This window comes from Engystomops pustulosus, chromosome 4 (assembly GCF_040894005.1).
Source record: "Engystomops pustulosus chromosome 4, aEngPut4.maternal, whole genome shotgun sequence".
In the NCBI taxonomy this organism is placed as follows: domain Eukaryota; kingdom Metazoa; phylum Chordata; class Amphibia; order Anura; family Leptodactylidae; genus Engystomops; species Engystomops pustulosus.
This window is the reverse complement of record NC_092414.1, coordinates 136234564-136261211: the sequence shown is the minus strand read 5'-3', so window position 1 is coordinate 136261211 and position 26648 is coordinate 136234564. Positions and strand designations below refer to the sequence as shown.

At 41.0% G+C, this 26648-nt stretch overlaps 1 protein-coding gene and 1 long non-coding RNA gene across 3 annotated transcripts in view; one reads left to right on the top strand and one right to left on the bottom strand.

Moving 5' to 3' along the window:
* Positions 1 to 26648, top strand: part of SND1 (staphylococcal nuclease and tudor domain containing 1) — a 402857-nt gene that overhangs the window by 284144 nt on the left and 92065 nt on the right. The gene's annotated exons all lie outside the window — the stretch shown is intronic.
* LOC140125650 (uncharacterized) lies at positions 1690 to 9168 on the bottom strand. The gene is made up of 4 exons (XR_011854672.1): positions 9103 to 9168; positions 5798 to 5904; positions 3291 to 3396; positions 1690 to 1868 (listed from the first exon to the last, which is right to left on the bottom strand). It is a non-coding gene; the product is annotated as an uncharacterized lncRNA (long non-coding RNA).

The window sequence follows — 26648 nt, the reverse complement described above, 5'->3', positions numbered from 1 at the left end:
AAACCTTTATTTTACTAAAAGAAACTTGATGATCATAATTAGAGAACAGCAATGACTGTAGCATAGAGAAAGATTATAACTACATTTTCTGATGTTTAAAACAAAAGGAAATGTACAGGCATTTTCTTAGAATGACTTCAGCTCATCTGTGACCACAGGACATTACTAGTCTCTCAGACTACTCTGGTGTGGATTTGGTCCACTCTTCTTCCAGTCTCTTCCACAGTTCTCAGACTCTTGTGGGATTATTTGCCATATCCTTGTCACCAAGGATTTTCCAGAGGTTTTATATTGGGTTAAGCTCAGGACTCATCAGTTGGCCATTTCATTGTTTCCATGCTTTCTATTTCAAGGAACTGCTTTACTCGTTTTGCTGTGTGACATTGTCCTTCATAAGATTGTTGGCTGTGTAAAGAATACAAGAAAGGAACCTTGTGTTTTTGAAGAAGCTTCCTCCACCACCTTTTACTGACTTCTTTACATACTCTGGGTTCAGTTTTCCCCAGTTTACTGATAAACATAATGGGGCACATTTACTTACCCGGCCGATTGAGTTCAAGAGGTCCGGAGTGTCTGACGATCAGGCAGTATGGGGCGATTCACTAAGATTGTTCGCCCGATATCCTGCATGTGTTGCTCCCCCGCTCAGGTCTCCCGGAGTTCACCATCTTCCTCCTGGTGCATGTAAGTGCTTGGCGTGTGACACAATTTGTAAGTTAAATCCCGGCTTTGTCTGAATCCATCGAATTGTCTGACGGGCCGCCACCCCATTTGTGTCGCCTGAAAGCCGGCAATCATAATCTGATTGTGTGCGACACAATCGCCTTCTAAATACCTGTCCCAGCGGCGCAATGTCAGAAAACCCGACCGAAATGCGTCCGTGGGACCCTTAGTAAATGTTTCCCATCAGATCCAAATAATTTACACTTACTTTTATCACCAAACTTAACTCTGTCCACACAACGTGCTGCTCAGCATAGGTGAGTCTAGCCTTTTAATTGCAAATGCTCTTAAAAGTTGTTACACTGTAAGACAGCTACAGCGTTGAAACAATTACCCATGGAGATTCTTGACTTTATCCTGCCCTCCCTTGCATTTGTCTGTCAAAGGTGACTAGCCCTCTTGGGGGGGGGGGGCTTGATTGAGTTTGTGATGTTGTAAAGATGGAGTAGTCTAGAAATCTTAGACTTGGAACTACCAACTCAACTGAGGGCTCATGGGAGTTATAGTAATCTGTGGTGGTCATCTTGGAGATAACTCTGCCTACTTTAGAAAACCTGTAAAACTGTGTGAATCATAAAAGCAAGTCAATTAAGCTAAATTTTGTGATTTAATGATGTTGAATTTTGTTGTATTCATTTGTTTATAGCACAGTGGGTTTTTGTATCAGACGTTCTTCCTGGAATACCCCTTTAATGGTTAATAAAGAGGAAGTCCACTGGTAGTCTTATCAGGGTAACAAAAAAAAGCACAGACAGGTGTCAAGAGGCAGCTCTTTATTCACATATCCTTATTAAAATTACACGCACCCTTGGTAAACCAGTTACCACCTGTCTCATGATAGGCCCAGAATGGTGTCTATCCACAAGCTTTACCCTGGAGCCCTGCCTGTTAAAATTTGGAGAGAAGTATAAAACTCAGATTTCAGGAATCCATTACATAGAAAGTTTATTAAACTTGAAGCTCTTAGATGTTTCTGGATGAAGGCCTCATCCACTCAAATGTATTGCTTGTGTCAGAGCTGTTAAATAACAAAATGCACCAGGAGATTTGCATTACTCAAAGTTTTCTTCTCCCTTGATGTCCATTAGTTGCTCCCAAGGTCATTTCCAGTAGAGGCTTGTTTGTGTAGAAGCTTTTAGATCCTCCTATAAAACAAATGTTTAATAAACTACAGATGAAATCCCTCACTCTTCTCCCAAGGCAGTGTTCTACAAATGTTGTTTGATGTGTCCTAATTTATTAGTATTTTCAGTGTTGGTTATACTTCACACCATGTCCTAGGTCAGTGTAATGTGCATTTTATTATCCTCACGCCTCCCTCTCCTATGAGAAGCTTAAAACTTATAGAGAATTCTTGGCTCAACCCATTGAAAGGCAGACATAAATGAAACATTATTAAAGTTTCTCATAAGGTGTTTTTTAATCAACTTTTTTCTTTATTCAATTCAACAAAATTCCAATATCAGAATTACATTCCGAGACGTACATATTCCGAGACATATGATTAAATATAATCAGACAGAATAAAAAAAAAATAGACAGACAAACCAAACAATAGAGGCACTACTTATACAAAATCATTTATCTACCCACCCCTTGCCAGCGAGAGAAAAAAAAAACAGAATTATCCCGCTCTCCACAAAGACTAAAGATCGGGAAATAAGAAATTTGTGGTAATAATTTCATCTTGGCTAGAGAAATCCTATCTGCTCTTGAAAGCAATAATTTACTTAATGTTTTAATGTTGTTTCTAAACTTATCAATTAAGGGGAACTAATTTTTAAATATATGTTCAAAAGGATCACCCGGGTTCAAGATGATTGGTTCTCCTGAATGTCGCAATGTAAATATATCAAGCTTACAGAGGGTGGATTTTTTGCAGTTAATTTCAAGGCCGGCATTTATTTAAATCCATCTATTATTCCCATAGTAACTGGAACTGAAGTTTGAGTTTCTTAGATATTATAGAATATTGTCGGCATAGAGAAGAATTTTATCTTCTACCCCACCACAACCACATCCCTCTATCACCTCTGTCCTCCTAATCTTGATTGCCAGTGGTTCTCTAAACACCACAAATTGGGGCGACATCAGGCACTCCTGCCTCTTGCCCCATGTCAAACTGAACCGCTCTGAGAGACCTCCATTAATTTTTACTCTCGCTTTTGGGTCAACATAGAACAACTTGACAAATTCTATAAATGTATCTCCTTCACCAAATTTCTTCATTATTTCCCAAAGGAAGATCCACTTTAACCTGTAGAACGCTTTAGCAGAATCCAATGACACAATGGAGCGTGTCTCCCCCAGCCCAGCTACATCACTGCATAAAGACACCTATTGTTGTTTTTGGGGGCTATATCCAAGTATAAATCCACTTTGATCTTTATTAACACATCTTTTAATTACATTAAAGTAATTACAAGCCTTACACAGTGATTTTGGTAATTTGCCAACTTGTAAACTCTAGTCCTATACTTTCAAGAGTATAGGGAATAGGATGTCACCCAGTTTTCTATAGATCTCGGAAGGGAAGCCGACCAGACCACAAGATGAGTTCCCCTTACATGATTTTAATGTATCTTGTAGCTCTTGAATGGTAATTTGAGCATCCAACATATATTTAGATTTTCCAGATAAACTCTTCTATTTCTGCTCTCAAGGCCTTTAAATCTGTGGAATATATAAGTTTTTTGTAACATTTCTGCAATTCAACTATAATACCTTACTCTAGAAATTCCAGTTCCCCAAAGTTTTTTTTCCTTTTATACCCGTCAACTCTTGTTGGTTTCGAATCCTCACGGCCACCCCTCTCCCTGGTCTACCGCCCTCACAGAAAAATTCTTGCCAACACCATTTTATTTCTTATTATTTTTCTCACAAATCCTGATCTGCATAGTTAACATTTTTTTCATTCAATCATACACAATATTTTCTGTCAGTGTTAAAATACTGTATAGGGTTCTACCAATGTTCCACCTGGCAGAGTCCTGGTTGTTATTATACACCTGTTGGCTGTGCTCTAACAGCATTAGGGATTTCATGGCTGTTCTAGAAGTAGTTACCAGAGCCAAAATATCAAGTCGTTAAATGGGGACCATATTTCGCCCATAAACTATGCTTGTATAATGACATTGTAATAGCATACAATTTATATAGTAAGTGTGGCATGGCAGAAGGGTTGTTAATAATAGTCATTGTGTGGTGCAGGCAGCATAAACTAATGATTGTAGCTTTCTAACATAGAAAACTTATACAGCTTAAAAGTATAGCCACACATGACAAACTGCTGTTAGGCTACATTCACACAATGTATGCCCGCCATACCGTAGTACGGCAGGCATACAACGGCGCTGTGGAGAGGAGGAGGGGATGAGCGCAGCTCACCCCTGCCCTTCTCCATAGGAATATACAGCGCATGGCGCCATATTCCGTAGAAAGATAGGACATGTCCTATCATGCTATGGAGCGGTAAGGTGCCGCACGTGTGCGGCACGGTACCGCTCCCATACAGGGCTGTGAGCCCATAGAAGTGTATGGGGGACATATATGCGCCGTCTATATATATGTCCCCCATAGGTTCGTGTGAATGTAGCTTTAGTCGGGACACTAAGGTTTGTCAAGACCTGTAGGTAGTTTTGTGTCCCAAATAGCACTGATGTTTTTCCTCAAGACTGCCAATAAACGATAGTTGGTTAAGGTTCTGTTGGAAACACTACCTGACACCCACATACTCAACAGTAGACAAAAGGAACAACACAGAGTAAGTTTTCTCTTTTTCTTTTGTTATATTGAGTCACAATATAATATTGAGGAATGGAAATTCTAATTTTGCTTTAACAATGCAGGTATTAGGTATAATCAAAGCTTTTGTTGCGGAGACTTGCAGCAACATAACAACTTTCCCTTTTAATGGCAATTATGTACAAATGCCTCAATAATGAAAAAAACTTATCTTCTGTATTTTTGGTATGTTTCCAAAGTATTTCATAGTTAATTATTTTATGTAGTTGTACCCCGTTTAGAATGATTTGCAGTTACATAATGAAAAAGTTGGTTTTCTTGGATGTAGTGTAAGGTGAAATGGAAACCTGAATAAAGTGATGCATTATTATCACCTAAAGTGCATGTGGGCTGTCATGTGGGAGTCCCACTTCATTGTTTGATTGCTTTCTCCCTTTAGGCTGCATTCACACACACACACACGTATGGGGGGGCCATATATACGGCGCATATACATCCCCCATACATGCCAACAGCCTCATGTCTTATGTCCTATCTTTCGCAGGAATACGTTGCCGTGCACTGTGTCTTTCTATGGAGAGGGGGCTCTGCCTCTCCTGGGCGGATGTGGATGTAGCCTTAGTAAGATTGTACAAGTTACATTTTCTACTTTTTTTTTGTTTATCATGGTTGTGTAGTGCACAAATAAGCTTGAGATCCCAGTGGCGTATGATCCACTCACAGAAGTATATGAAGTCAATTGTATTCTTAGCCTCCCTGTTAGTTACATTATGAAGCGCATGTTCGTCAAACAACCTTGGTTCTTGATCTGCCTTTAACACTGTGCACAAATTGAATTATAAATTTAACCTGTTGATCCAAATAAATGCAAAGGAATTTTAAGGGAAATATATTCATGGATATTCAGATTTAGAAAAAGCGCACAAATCTTTGAGCTGATAACTTTTCCTGTGTTTCTTTCTAGTAGATGAGATTCTTTCATCATGAGGCTCGGAAAGGTCACTTCTGTCTACAAACAGTTATCTCTATTAATCTGAGTGCACCCTGTGAATAATTTAGAGCTCCCCTATGCTGCTTTTAACCATTTGAGTGGCAGGAAATTGACATTCTGTACCATAGCGTGATGTGACTTTCAATAAACACTTTCTTGTGTGCTTTTAATAGTCTTGCAGATGGTGGCTTTTTACTAATGTGCATATTTTATGTTGGGCCTATATATGCTTTCCCCAGAGTGGTTGTTTATAACTTTTGTATATCAGTTTATAAGCATTATAGACAGAAGTATGTAAAAGAAAATAGTTTGTAAAAAACGGTTATATTAGTCACTTACTCTTAAATATAGAGAGATTTGTCAGTCATCCAGTGTGTTTTGGTACCAGGATACCTTCCCATGAGTCTTGATAAAATTTTATTCTTTATACGCCAAATCATGCAAACCTATAGAATAAAAATAAAGATCCTTTCCAATCATAACCTGACGGGTTCACCTTAAATGTTTGTAATTGAGTAACTGAATAGACTGATTATTGTTTTTTAGGGTTTTTTTTTTTTTTTTTACTTTTATTGTACTTGTTCAGCTAGTCTAAAAGTGCCTTCCAACCCAAAACTTGCTGCCACTTGGTTGATGGAGCTTGATGTACATACTTATTCTTTATAGAGAATTTCGGGTTGTGTCATAACGCTCTCCTGCCGGTAGTCATATCTATTTCAAGAAACTGCAATTGTTTGGAGACCTTTATTGAGGTGGAGGTGGTCGGCTTTATGAAAGAACATTAAATAAATCAATAAAAATGAATAAAAAAGGTGGCTTGTAAAAAGGATTTAACAAGTTTCAGGAAAGGGTTAGCGCATCACTTCACACAATGCGTCATCTCTGATTATTCTGTATATATCTATAGAAAAATCAATACACATTACTTGTTGTTCAAGGTTCCAGATATAGTCATTTCTTATTATTTACGGAAGCTCTTTATGTGGGATATTAATTCAGCAACGAAAAATACTATCAACTCCGGAATTGGTTCAAGCCAGCAAGTAGTGTAAAGTAGTGTAGTTTATAGATACTCGACCAACCCAGAATGGCATATTTGTAAATGCACTGCCATACTGGATCTATGGCTGTATTGGGCGCCAAAGGTCTCAATATTCATGCAATCACTTGTTTGTATGGTTGACAGGAATAGCTGTCAAAGTTATTCTCTGTATAAGCACATACTGCAGATGTCAGCTCTTTCAAAATGGCACCAACGTAGGAGCTAAGCAAGCTCCATACCTGCTGAGCACAAAGAACTCAGTAATTCCCATGATCACGGACTCCAGTCATGGAAATCGGCTCGTATCCGACCCTGATGCTACATTGTGCTGAGAGAAGTAGTGAAATCAGAAGGCTTTCTGAGAGACTGACATCCATGTATACGAAATGCTGCCTTAATGGTGGCACTAGAGGGATAGTCTTAATTTTACCATCCTAGGAAACCTATTTACATATTCTTTTCCCAGAAAGCCATTCATGCAAGGCCCCTTATACACAAATGTATGCTTTTGTCATGTATTTCAATGTCATTTTTGGCCACATGTACATGATGTTTTTTAAGTATATGTGCACGTAAGTCACCGTACATATGCAAATAAAATACGGTGGGTTGGCAAATGTTACTAGCTTCCTTAACCTCAAAATCCCTGAATACGACATGTATATTCGGCAGCATACGGTAAACAACTGTATGCAACTCATTTTTAACATTCCCATAGGCATTTATGGGTTTTATGGAATGAAAATACTGGAGAAAATAGGGCTATAGTAAATATAGCACTATATACACTTAGAAATAATATAATGTACTTTGGTAGGGTTGAATAGATAATAATAATTATATATATATTTAATAGCTACTACAGATTACACAGCACTGCACAAAGCCTGCCAAATTGGTCCCTGTCCCCATGGGACTCACAATCTAAACAACCTAACAGTATGTTTTAGAGTGTGGGGGGAAACCCACGCAAACACTGATAGAACATACAAACTCTTTGCAGATGTTGACCTGGGTGGGACTTGAACCCAGAACTCCACCACTGCAGAAGCAGAAGTGCTACCCACTCAGCCACCGTGCTAAATGTTTACCTCTATTGCATGCTTATTCAAAGTTCCTCACTCCCACAGAACTAATAGAAAGCTTACATGATGAACCTTCTATCAGACACTGGTTACATGGGCTGGATTCTGCATTGGAGTTGTGGCTTTATTACATTGTAAAAGAAGGGTGCCTATTGACTGGGGCCACATGCATGTTCAGATTTCACATAGATTACAGTTGTGAGCTTAGCTTTCTTGTAATGAAGTACGGTATGTGTAGATAAGAGGTATGCTATCGCTTGCCATCTGTGATGCTATATTCTTAATCTTTGGCTCAGGATGAGATCATTTTCCCTTATACCTTTTTTTATGGCTATAAATAATTTTCTTTCCTGGAAATGTTTAATCGTAAACCTCTCCCCTGAATATGAATATTTAGGGGCTTGTGATCAGGCAGCAAGCACAGTTATAATTTGCACATAAAAGTTCTTCCTCTTGTTTGTTTAAATGAATCGTCTGTAAGCTTTTATTTTAAACTTTTTTCCTGCTAAAATGAGCTTAGATGTTCTTAAATCGTAAAGAGAAACATGTTACACTTTAGGCTTAATCTAGGATACTTTATGGCATCACTGGTGTAGTTTTCTGTTTTATGTGACAGTAACCGCACTATAATGACCAATTTTGTCTTTAGTCCTTATAAGGCAAAGTTTCATATAATCTTCTCTGTATATTTTCAGATTTTCTTCCTCTAACCCACCAATCCTCATGTTTTTGTGGTGAGTCAGGCAGAAGTTTTATCAGTTTTTTTCTTAACGCAAACTAAACTTTTAAGCCAAACTGCATAAATGAACAGTGCAGATCATAATAGTAAATAGTTTTCCTTTATTTTGCAGTGTTGTTTTTTTCCACTGTACCCACACAGATTGCTCATCAAAAGGGGGGTAATGGCCACATGCACACCAGCATATGAATTGCTTTGTAAATGCTGCAGGGTGGAGCTTGGCCCAGATATGTTAACATCACGCTCACATTGCGTTTACTTAAACATGGTGTTCATATGCTGGAAACCGAATGTAAATAACATGATGTAAATTAAATATTTACACAATGCATTTGGGGGTAACCTACCATCAGAAATCTACCTATCAAGGTACATATGATGGAAGGCTCCTATTTACTTACTAAGCTCTAATCTATCTTTACCTAACCCTATAACACTTTCTAAGCTAAGCTTACCGTCAATACCTAATATGTAAATTTTCCAGAGAGTCTACTGGGGCAGTGCCTCTCCATGCAGTGGGAGCGCAGGCTACTTCACATCCCTGTAGCCTCTGCGATCCCTCCTACCTGCACATTCACAGCACATTCCTCACATTTCTCCCACTGCTCCATTGGAGCTCTGCGCATGCACAGTAGCTTGCGGCAGCTCCGGAGCCCACTCAGCCGCTAGGATGACTACACTAATCTGCGCCAAACAAGCGCCGAACAGAGCGGTTCAAACCACAATAAGATCAATTGACTGCACCCCTCCACTCTAACCTTATCTCTCTACAGTGTACCTGCTTAAAAGCCATTCTTCTAATAGGCTTCCTACGGGCTTTCCCGACTTCCCGATACTCCCTGGGTGGATCTAGTTGCCATGACAACCAAGACAGGCTACATATCCCGGTATGTTGTGTAGCCGTCTCCACACACAAATAATGGGGAATAACAAATTGTAATACACACTGTTGACTATGAAATATGTTTATGTTGTGTTCTCAAATATAATTCTGTAGAATCTTCTCGCTAATAGATTACATTGAGCGGCGCCCGGTAACCCGCCGAGCCCCGTTCATCACATGACCGGAAATCACTCTGAGCCTCACTTTCATGTATTTTTCTTATATGTATATAAACCCTCTCTAATTGTAATGTATTCTTATGCCTGACGAAGGTCCGGGTACCGGACCGAAACGCGTAGCAATAAACTTATGCATTTTTAACAAGACCATACCGGGGAGTTTATTCCGTGACAAGCGCCACCGCATCCCGTTCCAGTACTGGAACTCAGAAACAAAAAAGCTTCCTGTGTGATAGAAATGCATTCTCAGAGACTGGTGGCTGTGAATGCCAGTTAGTCACAGTGGGGAGTGGTGTTGTGAGGAACACTGTTTGTTTTGTTCTTATACACAGTTTCTAATGTTTTGTTGCTGGTAAACCCCTCTAATATGCATTTAACTGTTTCTGGTATTGTTAAGTAATGTAACTTTTTTTTATAGATCTTTGTGGTGAGAGAGCCTGGATAATTTAAAGATTGAAGTAATTAATACACCTTCATCCATAAAGCACATCAAATTATCTGCCACTAGGGACATCACCATTTCTTGTTTGGCATTGCAGAAGTTAATGGCGTCTAGGCTACTGATAAGACCCCTTAGTTTCATGTTGCATTAACAAATGGCATAAGCTTTTCATCTTTAGAGTGTTCATCCCCCAGGAGTGCAGTGATTTCTCATCAATTGTTTCTTGTGCTACATCGATACAAATATTGCCTTTCAAGTACAGTCCCCAAAGCCCATTTTGTGACTCTGCATTAACATAAATGGTTTGTAGCATTAAACACTGTATATAACTTTATTTTTAACATATTGGTTGATGAAGAAAGCAACAAAGGAAATCAATGGTTTTCCTTCATCATACTAAAGCCCAGTCGATTCAGAAGAGCCAGAAAATGGAACTTGTGAATGTAATTGATCATTCTACCATTATATGCTAAAGCCTAGTAACCACCGCCTATCCAGAATTGCAGAATATGGTTATAAGTGATCTCAGCATTTAACCTTGCTCCTGGTGTTTTTTTTTTCTTTATTCCTATGTCAGTAGCATGTACTTGTTCATAATTACATAAAGCACATCATTTATATTTATTGGTGTACCAACTTTATTCTTAAACTGAAATCTTTGTTGGGTCTTTTAGATCAGTAAGTGGGTAGGGTTGCACTTGAACTATTTATGCTGTCTTTGCATACAGCAGGCACCAGAACAAGGTTTTACTTGAAAAGACTTTCTGCCAAGTCTCTTCCTAGTGAAGATCAGACCATGAGTTCTACAAAATTTCATTTTGGTTTTGAATGAGAGGAATAATGTATAAAATGGCAACTACCCATGCCTCTATGACCAGCCATGTCCCACAATGTAGCCAAAGTCCCAGAGATCAGGATTTTGTAACACAAGGACTGGTGGCAGCGTGGGGAAATGTATGATCTTTGTGTCAAAGTTTTCCAGTTGAACCTCCTTAATCTTCCTTTTGCTACCCTTGAATTTGTGTATGTGACATGCGGCAGCCTCTAAGGGCAGTTCACAGAATTAGCAATACCATTTGACCTACTTTGTAGTACTGTATTGGCTTGTACTGTCCATATAATCCATACAGACAGTTTAATCAAATAAAACACCAGGCTATGTATATGTTACAGAGATTTCTAAAACCATTGGAAAGTATATATGGGTTGCTGCAGTGATGCTTTCTTTTCATGCCATTTGTTTATGATAATACATGCAGGTCTGAGAAGCTTGTGTTTTTTTACTTCTTCTAAGGGTATGTTAATTTAATGTGATATTAATTGGTTTATATTAACATTGATATAATATGAAAGTCAATAACAGGATAACACTTTAGCAATTTCCTCTTGCTAATATATTAATGTGATCTGTCTTGCTGGATTAGCGATCCTTCCTACAAGTTCATGCTGTACATTTCATGCACTATTAATGGAAGTCAAAGTGGTGTCATACAGCTAAAGAGAGGCAGAATAAGAGGCAGTGTGGAATATGCCCATCAACTGCCAGGCAGCTCAAAGATGCTAAGGGGGTGTAAATTTGTCATTTTTAAGACTGCTATTTCAACCAATTTTGGCCTGGACAGGTTTTCCATTGTGGTCGTGGGCCTTTTTGACCTTTCTCCAATTTTTAAAATCTCTCTATATGGGTGCTTAAGTTGCCAGTGGTTATAACTACTCTGAATGACATGCCCAAAATGTTGACCAAGACTGTGGGTTCTGGGCCAAGGTAGGAGCTGTAGATGACGGTAGGATCAATGTAGGAGTCTGTAGATCAGGGGTCAGGAACCTTTTTGGCTGAGAGAGCCATGAACACCACATATTTTAAAATGTTATTGCATAAGAGCCCTACAATATGCACATGCCTCCCAGTAGATAGGTGACCCCAGCACATGCCTCCCAGTAGATAGGTTGTCACAGCTAATGCCCCCCAGTAGATAGCTAGCCACAGTACATGCCCCCAAGTAGATAGGTAGCCACAGCACATGCCCCCAAGTAGATAGGTAGCCACAGCACATGCTTCCCAGAAGATAGTCACAGCACGCTCTTCTCTTTGACACAGGCTTAGAAAATGGTGGCGATGGCACCTGGGTCGCACACAGGACATGGGCAGCGGTAACATAGCTGCCTGTGTCCAGTGATCAGTCCAACACACACACAGCAGCCATCACTATTTATTAAAGATCTGTCTGAGAGCCAGATGCTGCCAACAAAAGAGCCATAACTGCCTCCCGAGCCATAGGTTCCCTACCCCTGCTGTAGATGAAAGATCTTATGCTTGCTTGCACACATATACCTGGGGCGGAGCTCAATCTTCTGCACCAGTATAAATAACCACTGTATATATTTTTAGCAGGATGGGATTTGGATAAACTCCATTTACTATGCCCCTTCTGTTTTACCTTGCACAAAATTTGCATTGTGTGCTGAGAGGATTAAGATGCTTGGTAGCAATGTTTGGACTGAGCCCTGCCTTGCGGTGATGTCTGACCCAGACTTCAATAAAAGGTCATGATGCAGTCAGTGCATACTTTGTGCTTCACACATGCACAGTATATTCCACTGGACTATCGGTGGCGATTGAGAATTTACAGAAAAAAATGAAAAATCTTTATTATATATTTGCTCAGAATAAAAGAAGGCTATCCTACTACAACATCTTTCTGTAAATAACCCATATGAATGGTGTGAAAACTTGGTCATGCATTGTTTCTGTGATTGCCCATGATAGTTGTACTTTATATAGCAATATGTTAAGGGAATAGTTTTTCTTTCCTCTTCAAGGGGATCTTGGTGGTTTAGTCGTCCTGCTGTATTGTAAGCGCTTAATTCTTGAGCATGGCATTTCTCGTAAGTGAAGGTTATTGGTACCTGGGGACATTCTAGTACAAGACTTTGCATCATGATATGGCACATCCCATAGGAACAGCCAGTGTTTAACATCTGTATACCCTCCATGTATTATATCTCCCCCATAGGCAGACATTTTTTTCTAGAATGATTGTTCACATTTAAGTTATGAAACTGAAATTAAAATACTAGCAAAATTGTCAAGGGGATCATGAATGAAAGATGGAGACCCTGGTACGAAACTGATGGGAATCATGCAATTGCCTTACTCTTTCTTGTATTTCTGTTGAGTACCATGCAGATGTCTTCTCACTTCTTCGCACAAGCAACTGTCTGTCGAAACAGACTTTTAAGTAACTGCTCCATATGTGATTTAAAAGAACAATACCTTTTGGACAAAAAGGCTTCTTGACATTGCTGCTTCATAGAACTCTCTTGACCTCAATAACATTTCACCATGTCCTATGATAAGTTATATAACGCACATTTATTTTTTACTGTTTTGTCAAGTGCCTTTATTTATTTTAAAGAATCTGATGTCTAAGAGAAAAGAGAAGTTTGGCTTCATAGGTACTATGGAAGTGTGATACAATGTTTCTTTTTTTGCTGTTTGGTGAAGTTAACTTCTCTTTGCTGTATATGTTTTAGAAAGTCAACTTTTTATGATATATATCCCAAAGCTACTACACTCTTAGGTATTGTTTTACATTATTGCATTTAAAATGTATTGGCTTTTGTTTCTAGCAGCAGTAATCTTTATTTGGTTTTGAATGCTACTTAGATAGCAAAATTAACCCTTTATAGCAAAAACCATGAAAACATCAATGTACCAAGAAACCATCAAAAACATCAATTAATAGAACATTAGAGCCAATATATATTATCTGACATTTCTGATACAACTCTTCATAATAAGGCAGTCTTGAGGAAGATTTGCCAAATGTAACAAGGAGCAAACTTATTTTTTAGAAATTCACTTCTTTTGGCTCAGAGAAAGCATACATTTCAGCTAAAATGTATCAATGTAACCCTACACAGGGTAGAAGGGTAAATTGCATCAGGAGTTATTGCCTGTATTAAAGCTTAAATGAAACTGGCATCCCAGCAAGAGGATATAAAAGATTTGAAGCTGTTATTTTTGGCATATGTTCTTATTAAGGACAAAATTTTTGTGCAGGTTTTAAGACTTTGAATGTTGACCAGCATGCCTATTCTTTGTATATAGCACAATACTTTAAAAATACTTTAAAAATGCAAGGTGCCTGGAATAGTCTCCAAATTTAGCTTTTTATATGTACATTGCAGAGATGAAATTTCTGCTCTAATTGTTTGTTGTTGGTTTTTTTTTTAGTACTTTTTTGATGTGTCTGCCATTTTGTAATGCATCAAAATTATGTTTCACCTTGCAAGGCAATTTTGTTTTCTTCTCCACCTCAAAGACTCGGCAACAATCACGCAGAGTTGCTAATGATCCCATCAGAAGTAAGTTAGAGTGGACGTGTAGCGCACAGGTGAAATATGAGGGTGAGGTGTTCCCAGGAGTGAATTTAGCTCTAGTGACAGCTTCTACAATTTATTTGCACTTTCATGAGCTGTTTATTGTAGTGTAAAAAAGAGTGCATGTCTGCATTCTGAGAAATTGTCATGTTCAAGATCTGGTCAAATCTTGATTTTAGATTTTGATTCAATATGTACAGAGAGTTTTCAAGAAATGGCATTAGGCATAAACCTGTGCTTTGGTCTTACTTTGCAACCCTACTCCTAGTAGGTCACATAGATTGGTTAAAGAAAACCTATCACCAGGTTTTACCTCATTAAAACTACTAGTCTCCTCAGGTAGTGTATGAAATGAGATTTTGGAATTCCCTATTTTATGTGAAATACTTGGCTGTTTACCTTTAAAATATCCCCCAAAGGTCAGGAATATTTTGACGGTTGCAGAGGTAATCCCTTCATTTTTATTCTCGAACACTTAAGTTCATCTTCTGTTCTATAGCACCTAGAAACATTTTTTGTGTCTTATTAAAGGGGTTGTCCAAGACTGTTGTTACTGTTTTTTTTTTTCATGTTACGCTTGAGGTCCGAGGAAAAGGACCCCCTTTGGGAGCAAACATCTGGAGCAGAGCTGTACTGTCTGATTGGACCCAGCAGCTCAGTTTAATTCTATTATAGCCAGTTTTATGATATGTAAATATCATTTATGATATGTAGACAGGGGCGGACTGGCCATAAGACCCACCGGGAGAAATCCCGGTGGGCCGATTAGATTAAGGCCGGTCCGGGGCCGGTCTGGTACTGGTGGGGCCGGTGGGAAAATAAAAACACACGAAACTCACCTTTCCCATGCCCCGACGCTGCTCCCCTGCTTGATCCCAGTCCGGCCGCGGTGATATCAAGTACGCGCCGGCGTCGCACAGACCATGACGTCGGCAAGCGGCTGACATCATGGTCTGTGCGACGCCGGCCCGTACGGAGCTGTCACCGCGGCCGGACTGAGATCAAGCAGGGGAGCAGCGTCGGCGCATGGGAAAGGTGAGTTCATGTGTTTTTATTTTTATGTGCTGGCGCTGTATCCCGGGGGCTGACAGGGGCTGTATACCGGGGGCTGGCAGGGGCTGTATACCGGGGGCTGGCAGGGGCTGTATACCGGGGGCTGGCAGGGGCTGTATACCGGGGGCTGGCAGGGGCTGTATACCGGGGGCTGGCAGGGGCTGTATACCGGGGGCTGGCAGGGGCTGTATACCGGGGGCTGGCAGGGGCTGTATACCGGGGGCTGGCAGGGGCTGTATACCGGGGGCTGGCAGGGGCTGTATACCGGGGGCTGGCAGGGGCTGTATACCGGGGGCTGGCAGGCTGTATACTGTGGCTATGGGCTGGCAGGCTGTATACTGTGGCTATGGGCTGGCGGGCTGTATACTGTGGCTATGGGCTGGCGGGCTGTATACTGTGGCTATGGGCTGGCGGGCTGTATACTGTGGCTATGGGCTGGCGGGCTGTATACTGTGGCTATGGGCTGGCGGGCTGTATACTGTGGCTATGGGCTGGCGGGCTGTATACTGTGGCTATGGGCTGGCTGGCTGTATACTGTGGCTATGGGCAGGCTGGCTGTATACTGTGGCTATGGGCTGGCGGGCTGTATACTGTGGCTATGGGCTGGCGGGCTGTATACTGTGGCTATGGGCTGGCGGGCTGTATACTGTGGCTATGGGCTGGCGGGCTGTATACTGTGGCTATGGGCTGGCGGGCTGTATACTGTGGCTATGGGCTGGCGGGCTGTATACTGTGGCTATGGGCTGGCGGGCTGTATACTGTGGCTATGGGCTGGCGGGCTGTATACTGTGGCTATGGGCTGGCGGGCTGTATACTGTGGCTATGGGCTGGCGGGCTGTATACTGTGGCTATGGGCTGGCGGGCTGTATACTGTGGCTATGGGCTGGCGGGCTGTATACTGTGGCTATGGGCTGGCGGGCTGTATACTGGGGCTATGGGCTGGCGGGCTGTATACTGGGGCTATGGGCCGTCGGGCTGTATACTGGGGCTATGGGCCGTCGGGCTGTATACTGGGGCTATGGGCCGTCGGGCTGTATACTGGGGCTATGGGCCGTCGGGCTGTATACTGGGGCTATGGGCCGTCGGGCTGTATACTGGGGCTATGGGCCGTCGGGCTGTATACTGGGGCTATGGGCCGTCGGGCTGTATACTGGGGCTATGGGCCGTCGGGCTGTATACTGGGGCTATGGGCCGTCGGGCTGTATACTGGGGCTATGGGCCGTCGGGCTGTATACTGGGGCTATGGGCCGTCGGGCTGTATACTGGGGCTATGGGCCGTCGGGCTGTATACTGGGGCTATGGGCCGTCGGGCTGTATACTGGGGCTATGGGCCGTCGGGCTGTATACTGGGGCTATGGGCCGTCGGGCTGTATACTGGGGCTATGGGCCGTCGGGCTGTATACTGGGGCTATGGGCCGTCGGGCTGTATACTGGGGCTATGGGCCGTCGGGCTGTATACTGGGGCTATGGGCCGTCGGGCTGTATACTGGGGCTATGGGCTGTCGGGCTGTATACTGGGGCTATGGGCTGTCGGGCTGTATACTGGGGCTATGGGCTGTCGGGCTGTATACTGGGGCTATGGGCTGTCGGGCTGTATACTGGGGCTATGGGCTGTCGGGCTGTATACTGGGGCTATGGGCTGTCGGGCTGTATACTGGGGCTATGGGCTGTCGGGCTGTATACTGGGCGGATACATATATATAGTATACTGGGGGGGGGTGCTGGCTACTAGTAATAGTAGCTATATTCCTGTACATAGGGGGCAGTGTTGTAGTAGTTATATTCTTGTACATAGGGGGCAGTATTATAGTAGTTATATTCTTGTACATAGGGGGCAGTGTTGTAGTAGTTATATTCTTGTACATAGGGGGCAGTATTATAGTAGTTATATTCTTGTACATAGGGGGCAGTATTATAGTAGTTATATTCCTGTACATAGGGGGCAGTATTATAGTAGTTATATTCCTGTACATAGGGGGCAGTATTATAGTAGTTATATTTTTGTACATAGGGGGCAGTATTATAGTAGTTATATTCTTGTACATAGGGGGCAGTATTATAGTACTTATATACTTGTACATAGGTGGCAGTATTATAGCAGTTATATTCTTGTACATAGGGGGCAGTATTATAGGAGTTATGTTCTTGTACATAGGGGGCAGTATTATAGTAGTTATATTTTTGTACATAGGGGGCAGTATTATAGTAGTTATATTCTTGTACATAGGGGGCAGTATTATAGTACTTATATACTTGTACATAGGTGGCAGTATTATAGCAGTTATATTCTTGTACATAGGGGGCAGTATTATAGGAGTTATGTTCTTGTACATAGGGGGCAGTATTATAGTAGTTATATTTTTGTACATAGGGGGCAGTATTATAGTAGTTATATTCTTGTACATAGGGGGCAGTATTATAGTACTTATATACTTGTACATAGGGGGCAGTATTATAGTAGTTATGTTCTTGTACATAGGGGGCAGTATTATAGTAGTTATGTTCTTGTACATAGGGGGCAGTATTATAGTAGTTATATTCCTGTACATAGGGGGCAGTATTATAGTAGTTATATTTTTGTACATAGGGGCAGTATTATAGTAGTTATATTCTTGTACATAGGGGCAGTATTATAGGAGTTATGTTCTTGTACATTGGGGCCATATTATAGCAGTTATATTCTTGTACATAGGGGGCAGTATTATAGTAGTTATATTCTTGTACATAGGGGGCAGTATTATAGTAGTTATATTCTTGTACATAGGGGGCAGTATTACATATATTTTACTTAGGGGCAGTAGTATTATAGTAGTTACATTCTTGTTTATTGGAGAAGGTATTGTAGTATGTTTTAGTATCTATTAACAGTTTGTATGGAGTTTAGTTACTCCACCCACATCACAAGGCCACGCCTACTTGTTTTGACCCGCCCACAGAATGGGGCCACTTTTACAGTTTTTTCCAGGGCCACTTTAAATTCCCAGTCCGCCCCTGTATGTAGACATATCGTAACTTGAAGAAGAACATAATTGAACGTCAAAAATTGACCAGGACATTCAGGCACCAATGATCATTGGTCACGGAGTTGTCCTAAACTGTATTAAAAAAACAATTTGTGGCCGGGAGAGGGCTACTTAAAAAAAAATAAATAAACAATTACACACCTCCCGGGGGCTTCCCGGTGTCCTGTGATGCCTTTCATCCGATCTGGGCCCCATGTAAACAAACAGGGGCACGGAAGTTGTTCCGCGTTCAGCTTCCGGCTGACCACCTCGGCTGTCCGGAAGCTGAATGCGGAGATACTTGCATGCCTCTGTTTACATTGGGCACAGACCGGGGAGATTTTTTTTTTTTTTTTTTTTTTTAAAGCAGTCCCCTCTCGGCCACCATATGTTTTTTTTTTATACAGTCTAGGACAACCCCTCAGTGACCGATGGTTATTGGTGCCTGAATTTCCTTTTCAATTTTTTCAACAAACCTAAGCAAAATATTCTAGAAGTGTCCAGAGCGCCAATATTTGGTACACCCTATTACTGTTGTATGAAGGATAGTCTGCAAATACAGTATTTAAATAACCTAGAATATTTTATTTATTTACACACTAGTGTCTTGGAGAACACAATATGATAAGAAAAGGGTAAAAATATAAAATGTAAAGGAATAGTACATAATTGCAAAAAAAAATACACAAAGTATAAAAACATAAATGATGCAGTTGCCACAATTAATAAAAAATTAATGTAGAATACTATTTATCTAGGCTGAATAAAAAATGCAATAGATTGTGTTATTTGTTGCATGATATAGTAACTAGTAGGGCATATGGAAATATTTTACAGTGTATAAAAATACATTTTTTGATACATAGTTGATCTCTTATAAATGATAACCTTTCTGCTTGCTCAGGTTGATTCAAAAACTTGTATGTCTTATTCTTATAATATCTATCTGTCCATATATTGTACATCACATGAGATCAGGGCCTGTGTCAGCACTGGGTATACCCAGGCAAGTGCCAGGACCCGAGCTGCTGGGGGTGGCCCACATAAGGCTGTACATAAGTAATCCTTGGAGGTGTGGGAGGAGGAGGGGGATAAGGGGGCTTTATATAAAATAACTATGGGGCTGTTTGGTACGGTAAACCAGGGATTATTTCGGGGAACAGAAAATTTGTTTTTGTTTCAGAATTTTTAGAGTCAATAAACTTTATTCAGATTTTTTAATGTTGCCAAGCAAGTTCACTGCAAAGGGGCCCACTGAGTCTGTCGCCCAGGGGCCTTCAGAAACCTGAAACTGCCCCTGCATGAGATACATGATAAAAAAGGTCACAATGAATAACAACAGGTTAGTCCAGATGTAGAAATAAAACGTCCAATATAGATGTTTAGTTCTCAATGGCTGAGTGATGTCTCTAATATATAAAATTACTATACAGTTGTGTTGATGCTTAGTTGACTCCAGCAGTGGTCAGAATTCTTTCTACTGTTCCAGTATCTTTCCCGACACCTTCATCCAGATGTAGGTAAAAGTACATGTGTAGTGAATGAAGTATGCACAAAAGCCAGAGAACCCCTGTGGAATTTTGGATATTCTCTGCTACTATTTTGTCTTGAGTGACCGCAAATAATGGAAGATATTACAGTGCTCTTGAGGGCAGCATTGGTTAGAGCAGGTGATGCTGTGCTCTGGGACATGGAGATTTTTATTTGATTTAACTGTATTTATTTGTAACAAGCTTTGTACACGCTGCAAGGACTCTTGGACAATCTGGGCACCCAATTTCTTTGGACCCCCCACACAGTGACTGACTGCATACCGGAAAATCAATGTGGGCATGGGAGTCAACACGTGTTTCTCATTGTAACTTATGCTGCTAATGGGTGGGAATTAAATCTGTCTAAATAATGCTGGCTGTATAATAACCACAACCGCTCTCTTTATACTGGAAGGCTGATGTTTACTTCTGCATTTCATTGACATTGTGCTACATTACCTTAGGGTTTCACCTGGCATAGATTGTTCACCATCGTTGTAGACATACCATGAAACAAATGAATGCCATCATCTTCTCATTGCCTTCAAAATGATATCCTCATTAGAAGAAATGCGCTCACTATTTATTAGCATTTGGTAAATAAAGCAGAACATTTCCATTAACAGCACATGAAACTGTTTGATAGCATAAAGGCTGGCCTCTGTGTGATGGCGCCATATATGTGAAATAATTTAGCATGCTACTGTATTCCAGAATGTCCCAACCAAATACAGAAGGAACATGCCTAAATAATTTTAAAGTTTGTTTGCACCATAATTGCACTTATCTGAAGCAGTACATTAGGGAACATATGCAAGTACATTCATGGAAACCTAGTGGATACACAAAGTTTATGTTGGCCATACAATTGTGTATCTCTCTTGATTTTAGAAGTGAAAAGTACGTAATCCACATGAATGCTCAGCTAGCTTTCTGGAGTGTGTGCCTTCACTGGATCTCCTTTTGTAAGATGCCCCAGTTCGTACTATACTTTGAACCATCATGTCTTCACTATATCGTGCAAGATATTGATGAACTGCAATCTGTTGGTCAGGGGTCGGAATTCCGCCAATCTGGTGTTGATGACCTATTCTACGGGTGGGAAACACCTTTTATGCATTAATAATCACACACATGTACAAGACAGATGTGTCTCAAGACAGGCGTCTCTCGTTTGTGCTTGCCATTTCCAGTTTTACTAGCCTACAAAAATCATAGTCCTGTCTTATTTGCTTGAGTAGACATGTGCATTGGCAGAGCTATAAAAATCTGTATTAAGTGTATTAGTAATAGTGAAATACATTTATCTGAAAATAAGGGAACATTTAAAGTGATGGGAGGCTTTACCTCTCTTGGTAATTTTTTTGGTTTAGGGGCACATGTTAACACAACCCCTCCACTTTCCCCCAGAAAACCCTCAATGCAAGTTTATCATTTAGAAATTGTCTTCTTTACATGTACCTGAGCCCATCACTGAAGCCTGAATCTATAATGGAAAAACAATACACATTTACTCCTCCAATGATTAATTTTTCTCACCGGTACATTCATTTTTCATAAACAATAAGACAAATTAAAAGTGTGTGTGGGGAAGTATCATCTGAAGGTCGCCCCCCACCTGCCCTGAATCTTGGCGATTTACTGCAGCTACAGGCCATATTTCTAGTCCAGCTACAATTTATTTTATGAAGTAATTTATTTTATTTATTCTTTCAGCTTTGGCAAGACACAAAAGTTGCATAATTCAGGGAGTTGTCAGGAAAAGTGCTCTGTTTCAAGGTTTTATGAGAGGATTATTTACTGAAGCAGCAGAATCCACAGCTAATGTCAGGCAGAAGTGTTGAGGACAGAATAGGCATGGTTCATCATGGCAGCTCCTTGTTCTAGTCCGGGCCAACGAGAAAATGGAATGACTTGCTGCAAATCAAATCTGCTCGGTAATACATGTTGCCTGTGCCGACACCTGCTCTTTTGTCTTGTATAATGGATACTTGCTACATGTAGCTGCCTTTTAGCAATTGTTTTTGTTTTTTATGTTTTGAATCTGGGATATGGGCAAGTTCTGTATTAATGAGGAGATTCATTACAATGTGTTTCTAGGAGCCACAGTTCATAGAATATATAGGTTTCAAGTTGGCCAATGTCTTGGGGACTATAAACATGCTATATGGATAGGTTATGTGCAAATAGAATATATAGCAGCACTGTAGTCATTAATAAACATATTTTAATAATAATAATAATTCTTTATTTATATAGCGCACACAGATTACGCAGCGCTGCACAAGCATTTCAAATTGGTCCCTGTCCCCATGGGGCTCACAAGCTAAACAACCTAACAGTATGTTTTGAAGTGTGGGAGGAAACCGGAGTACCCGGAGGAAACCCACGCAAACACGAAGAGAACATACAAACTCTTTGCAGATGTTGATCTGGGTGGGATTCGAACCCAGGACCCCAGTGCTGCAAGGCAGAAGTGCTACTCACTCAGCCACCGTATTTTTGAATGTTTTTCTCACCGCCTTGCTTTAAGTGCTTTGGCAGAGATTATCCTTTTACTTCTTGTCACTTCATTCCGATCATGCTGAAAAAATGACATTTCCATTTTTATTTTAATGGCAGAGGACTTTACCATTATAGTGTTAGATGTACATATACGGCGCCTTGGCTGCAAAGTACAACAATGTGTAAAGCCTGTGTGTTTCCACTTGATGAGTACATGAAGGAGTTAATATGGAAAACCTTCCCTGTGCAGTCTCCTACAGCAGCTTTTTGGAAGGCGCTGCTGCCGCCTATAGGGAGTCCACCAGCAGTTTTGACAATACAGAGCTGCAAACAATATAAGGTAGAAGAACTGTGGATATCTGCAGCCATACATTTAATAATAATACGGTAATTCTTTATTTATATAGCACACACAGATTACGCAGCGCAGCACAAAGCAAGTCAAATTGGTCCCTGTCCCCATGGGGCTCACAATCTAAACAACTTAACAGTAGGTTTTTGGAGTGTGGGAGGAAACGCACGCAAACACGGAGAGAACATACAAACTCTTTGCAGATGTGATTCGAACCCAGGTCCCCAGTGCTGCAAGGTTGAAGTGCTCCTCACTCAGCCACCATTCCGCCAACATTTGTCTATGTTGTAGAGTAGTTCAATGTGGGCAATTCACAGCACATGAGCTGCAGGACAGTTCTCTAGTGCTCCAAGTCCAGCTACAATCCAGGATTATAGGTGCAATTTTTACAGTCCTGCTGCTAACAACAACACATACAAAGGTATGGTTATACAGCTCTCCAGGACTCCTGCCTCACTCTGTCTGCAGTTTTGTATTGCCAAGACTGCAGTTAGTAAGACTGACTGTGACCGTGACACAGACTGGATATCTTAAAGGGGTATTGCTACGAAGGCAAGATTCTTAAATATACTCAGGATAACAAAATAACACATTCTCTAATTCAATTTTAGTAACAAAAATACAGCTTTTCACAGATATAATTCCAAACTATCAGTTCTGGTGTTTACAGTTTAGGTTGTCTTTTTAAACTTGAGATTGGTGTGGTTTCCGAATTGCCATGCACTATTTATTATTTATTTACAGAGCAGTTATTCCATGGAGCTGTACAAGCAATAAGCAATTCACATACATTACATTAACAAGAACAAATGCAAGAGCAACTTCAAAAACTACAGACATCTGGAACAAGTGGAAGGAGGACCCTGCCCTTGAGGGTTTAAAATCTATATGGGAGGGTAGATGGAGAACAGAAGGTGAGGGAGCAGAGCAGTTCAGTTATTGTGTATTGTAGGTGATCCTGAACAGGTGGGTTTGCAGGTCATGTTTGAAATATTGGAAAGGGGGGGGGGGCAATCTAACTTATTTAGGTAGAGCGTATGGGAGATGTAGGAAAGAAGTCCAGGATACAGTTGTGAGAATAGATTGTGTAGAGTGCTATTGGCTGACCGCAGAGAAGAATATTGCAGTTGTCCAAGCAGGAGATGTTCAGGGTATGGGCTAGCAATTTTGTAGACACTGGATTGAGGAAAGATTGAATGTGAGAGATGTTCTTAAGATAGAGGCGGCAAGTTGTAGTAAGGGCCTGTATGGGAGGCTTAAAGGATGAGGCAGTGTCAAAGATTACGCCAAGGCAGCGGACTTTAGGAACTGGGAAGACTGTAGAGCCATAAATTGAGTTAGTTCTGGTGGGAGGGATGTGTCAGGTGGAGGAAAGATTATGATTTCTGTTTAGTCCATGTTAAGTTTTATAAAACTGGAAGAGAAGGAGGAGGATATGGCTGATAGACACTCTGGTTAGAAGAGGGGGAAATGGCTGGGCCAGAAATATAGATTTGTTTGTCATCCGCATAAAAGTGCTATTGAAAGCCATTGGACTTAATTAGCTGTCCAACGGAGAGAGTGTGAGGTGAAGAGGTAGTATGAGATTGATAGACACTGAAAGTCCAGTTGGAGAGATATGAGGTGATCCTGAAGAGAGGCCAGATCATTGATGCTGAAGAACATAGATGTTGTGAATGGAACGGTGCCAGGGGATAGTAAGGAATGTTAATGGTCCATACTGACTTGGTTAGCGTTAATTTATGAATTAATACATTAATTAACCAAACAAATCACAGTATGGACCTTACTAACATTTCCTATTATCCTCTGGTGCTGTTCCGGTCACAACCCACTAGCAGTTTCAACATTGAACTAGCCAAACCTTTCTCGGCTGAGCACACACGGTCGACTGTCCGGCAGCCATTACAAGGGATGCTCTTAAGGATATCTAATAAGAATGTTTAAGGTAAAAACCAACCTGAGGTGCAGTGACGGTATATTGATATACGTTGGTCTACCATATAGGGCGCCATCTCACTTTGTTATCCCTATGTATGTAAAAGAACATAGGGTTAGCAGCAGGAGAGAAAGGTAAACAGTGTCACAGGCGGAGAACAGATCAAGAAGGAAGAGAGCAGATGGTGTTTTGCTTTGGCAGACAGTAGGTCATTAGAGACTTTGGTCCAAGCAGTCTCAGTGGAGTGATTGGGTTGGAAACCAGAATGTAGTTTGTCAAAGAGCGAGTTGGAAGAAAGGTAGGAAGATGGTTCCAGATGGACATGTTGTTTCTGGATTTTTGCAGCAAATAGAAGTTTTTTTTGTTTCCATTTTTCACTTCCCACCTTAAAAAAAATCTAACTTTTTTTATTTTTTATGTGTAAAGAGCTATGTGACGGCTTGTTTTCTGTGTGACAAATTGCACTTTATAGTGACAGTATTTAATATTATATGCTGTGTACTGGGAAGCGGGAAAACAATTCCAAATGCAGTGAAAATGGTGAAAAACCGCATTTGCGATGTTTTCTTGCGGGCTTAGATTTTTACAACTTTCACTGTGCGCCCCAAATGACATGTCTACTTTATTCTTTGGGTCGGTACGTTCACGGTTATACCAAATTTGTATAGGATTTATAATGTTTCATACATTTACAAAAATTAAAACCTCCTGTACAAATTATTTTTTTTTTATGCCATATTCTGACGCTAATAACTTTTTATACTTTGGTGTACGGAGCTGTGGGTGGTGTCATTTTGTGTGACTTTTGATGACGTTTTCATTGCTACCATTTTTAGGACTGTACAACCTTTTGGTCACTTTTTATAAAAAATTTTCAAAATGGCAAAAAAGTGCCATTTTCAACTTTGGCACTCAATAACAGCGGTGGCAGACTCTGGGGGTCTGTACATTGGAGGTTGGAGGGTGTGGATCATAATGGTTGAGAATATTTCATTGAGAGAAGCTGCTCCACCTCTTTGTTCACTCCACTCCTACTTCAGTCATCAAAAAATGCATCTGAAAAACTTAACGCGTGAATGCACCCTGACGGAGGTTTCCTGCATTTTTTCTCTTTTCAATAAGTCATATTTTGGGCAAATGCAGCAATCATACTGATATACCTTTTATTATGGACTGGAAAGCGACTTTAGAAAGTTAAAACAAATAGCTAAAATTCAGCATTCTTGGTTATTTTGTACCTTTTTTTTTTTTGCTTTACAATTCTCATTCCTTGAAATGAAACATACAATGACCTTTTTCAATTGGAGATAATAAAATATACCGTATATACTCGAGTATAAGCCGACCCGAGTATAAGCAGAGACCCCTAATTTTACCACAAAAAATGGGAAAACCTATTGACTCGAGTATAAGCCGAGGGTGTAGTATACAGCCAGCTAGCCCCCTGTAGTATACAGCCTGTCCCAAGTAGTATACAATCAGCCTGCCCCCATGAAGTATACAGCCTGCCCCCATGAAGTATACAGCCTGCCCCCATGAAGTATACAGCCTGCCCCCATGAAGTATACAGCCTGCCCCCATGAAGTATACAGCCTGCCCCCATGAAGTATACAGCCTGCCCCCATGAAGTATACAGCCTGCCCTCAGTATAATAAAAAAATAAACTTAATACTCACCCTCCGACGATACTCACCTTTGATTTGAAGTGGCGGCTCCCGGTCCTCGGCGGCGGCCCCTGGTCCTGGGCGGCGGCAGCTCCCGATCCATTGTGGCGGCTTCTCTCTTCGATCTTCACGTGCCGGCAGTCGCGTCCATGCGACTTGCCAGCGGACGCACAGTGCGATGCGGCGGTGTCGCCGCTGATGACGTCATCAGCGGCGACACCGCTACATCATATTGTGCGCCCGCCGGCAAGTCGCATGGACGCGACTGCCGGCACGTGAAGATCGAAGAGAGAAGCCGCCGCAGAGGATCGGGAGCTGCCGCCGAGGACCAGGAGCCGCCGCCGAGGACCGGGAGCCGGAGGGTGAGTATTAATTTTTTTTATTTTTTTA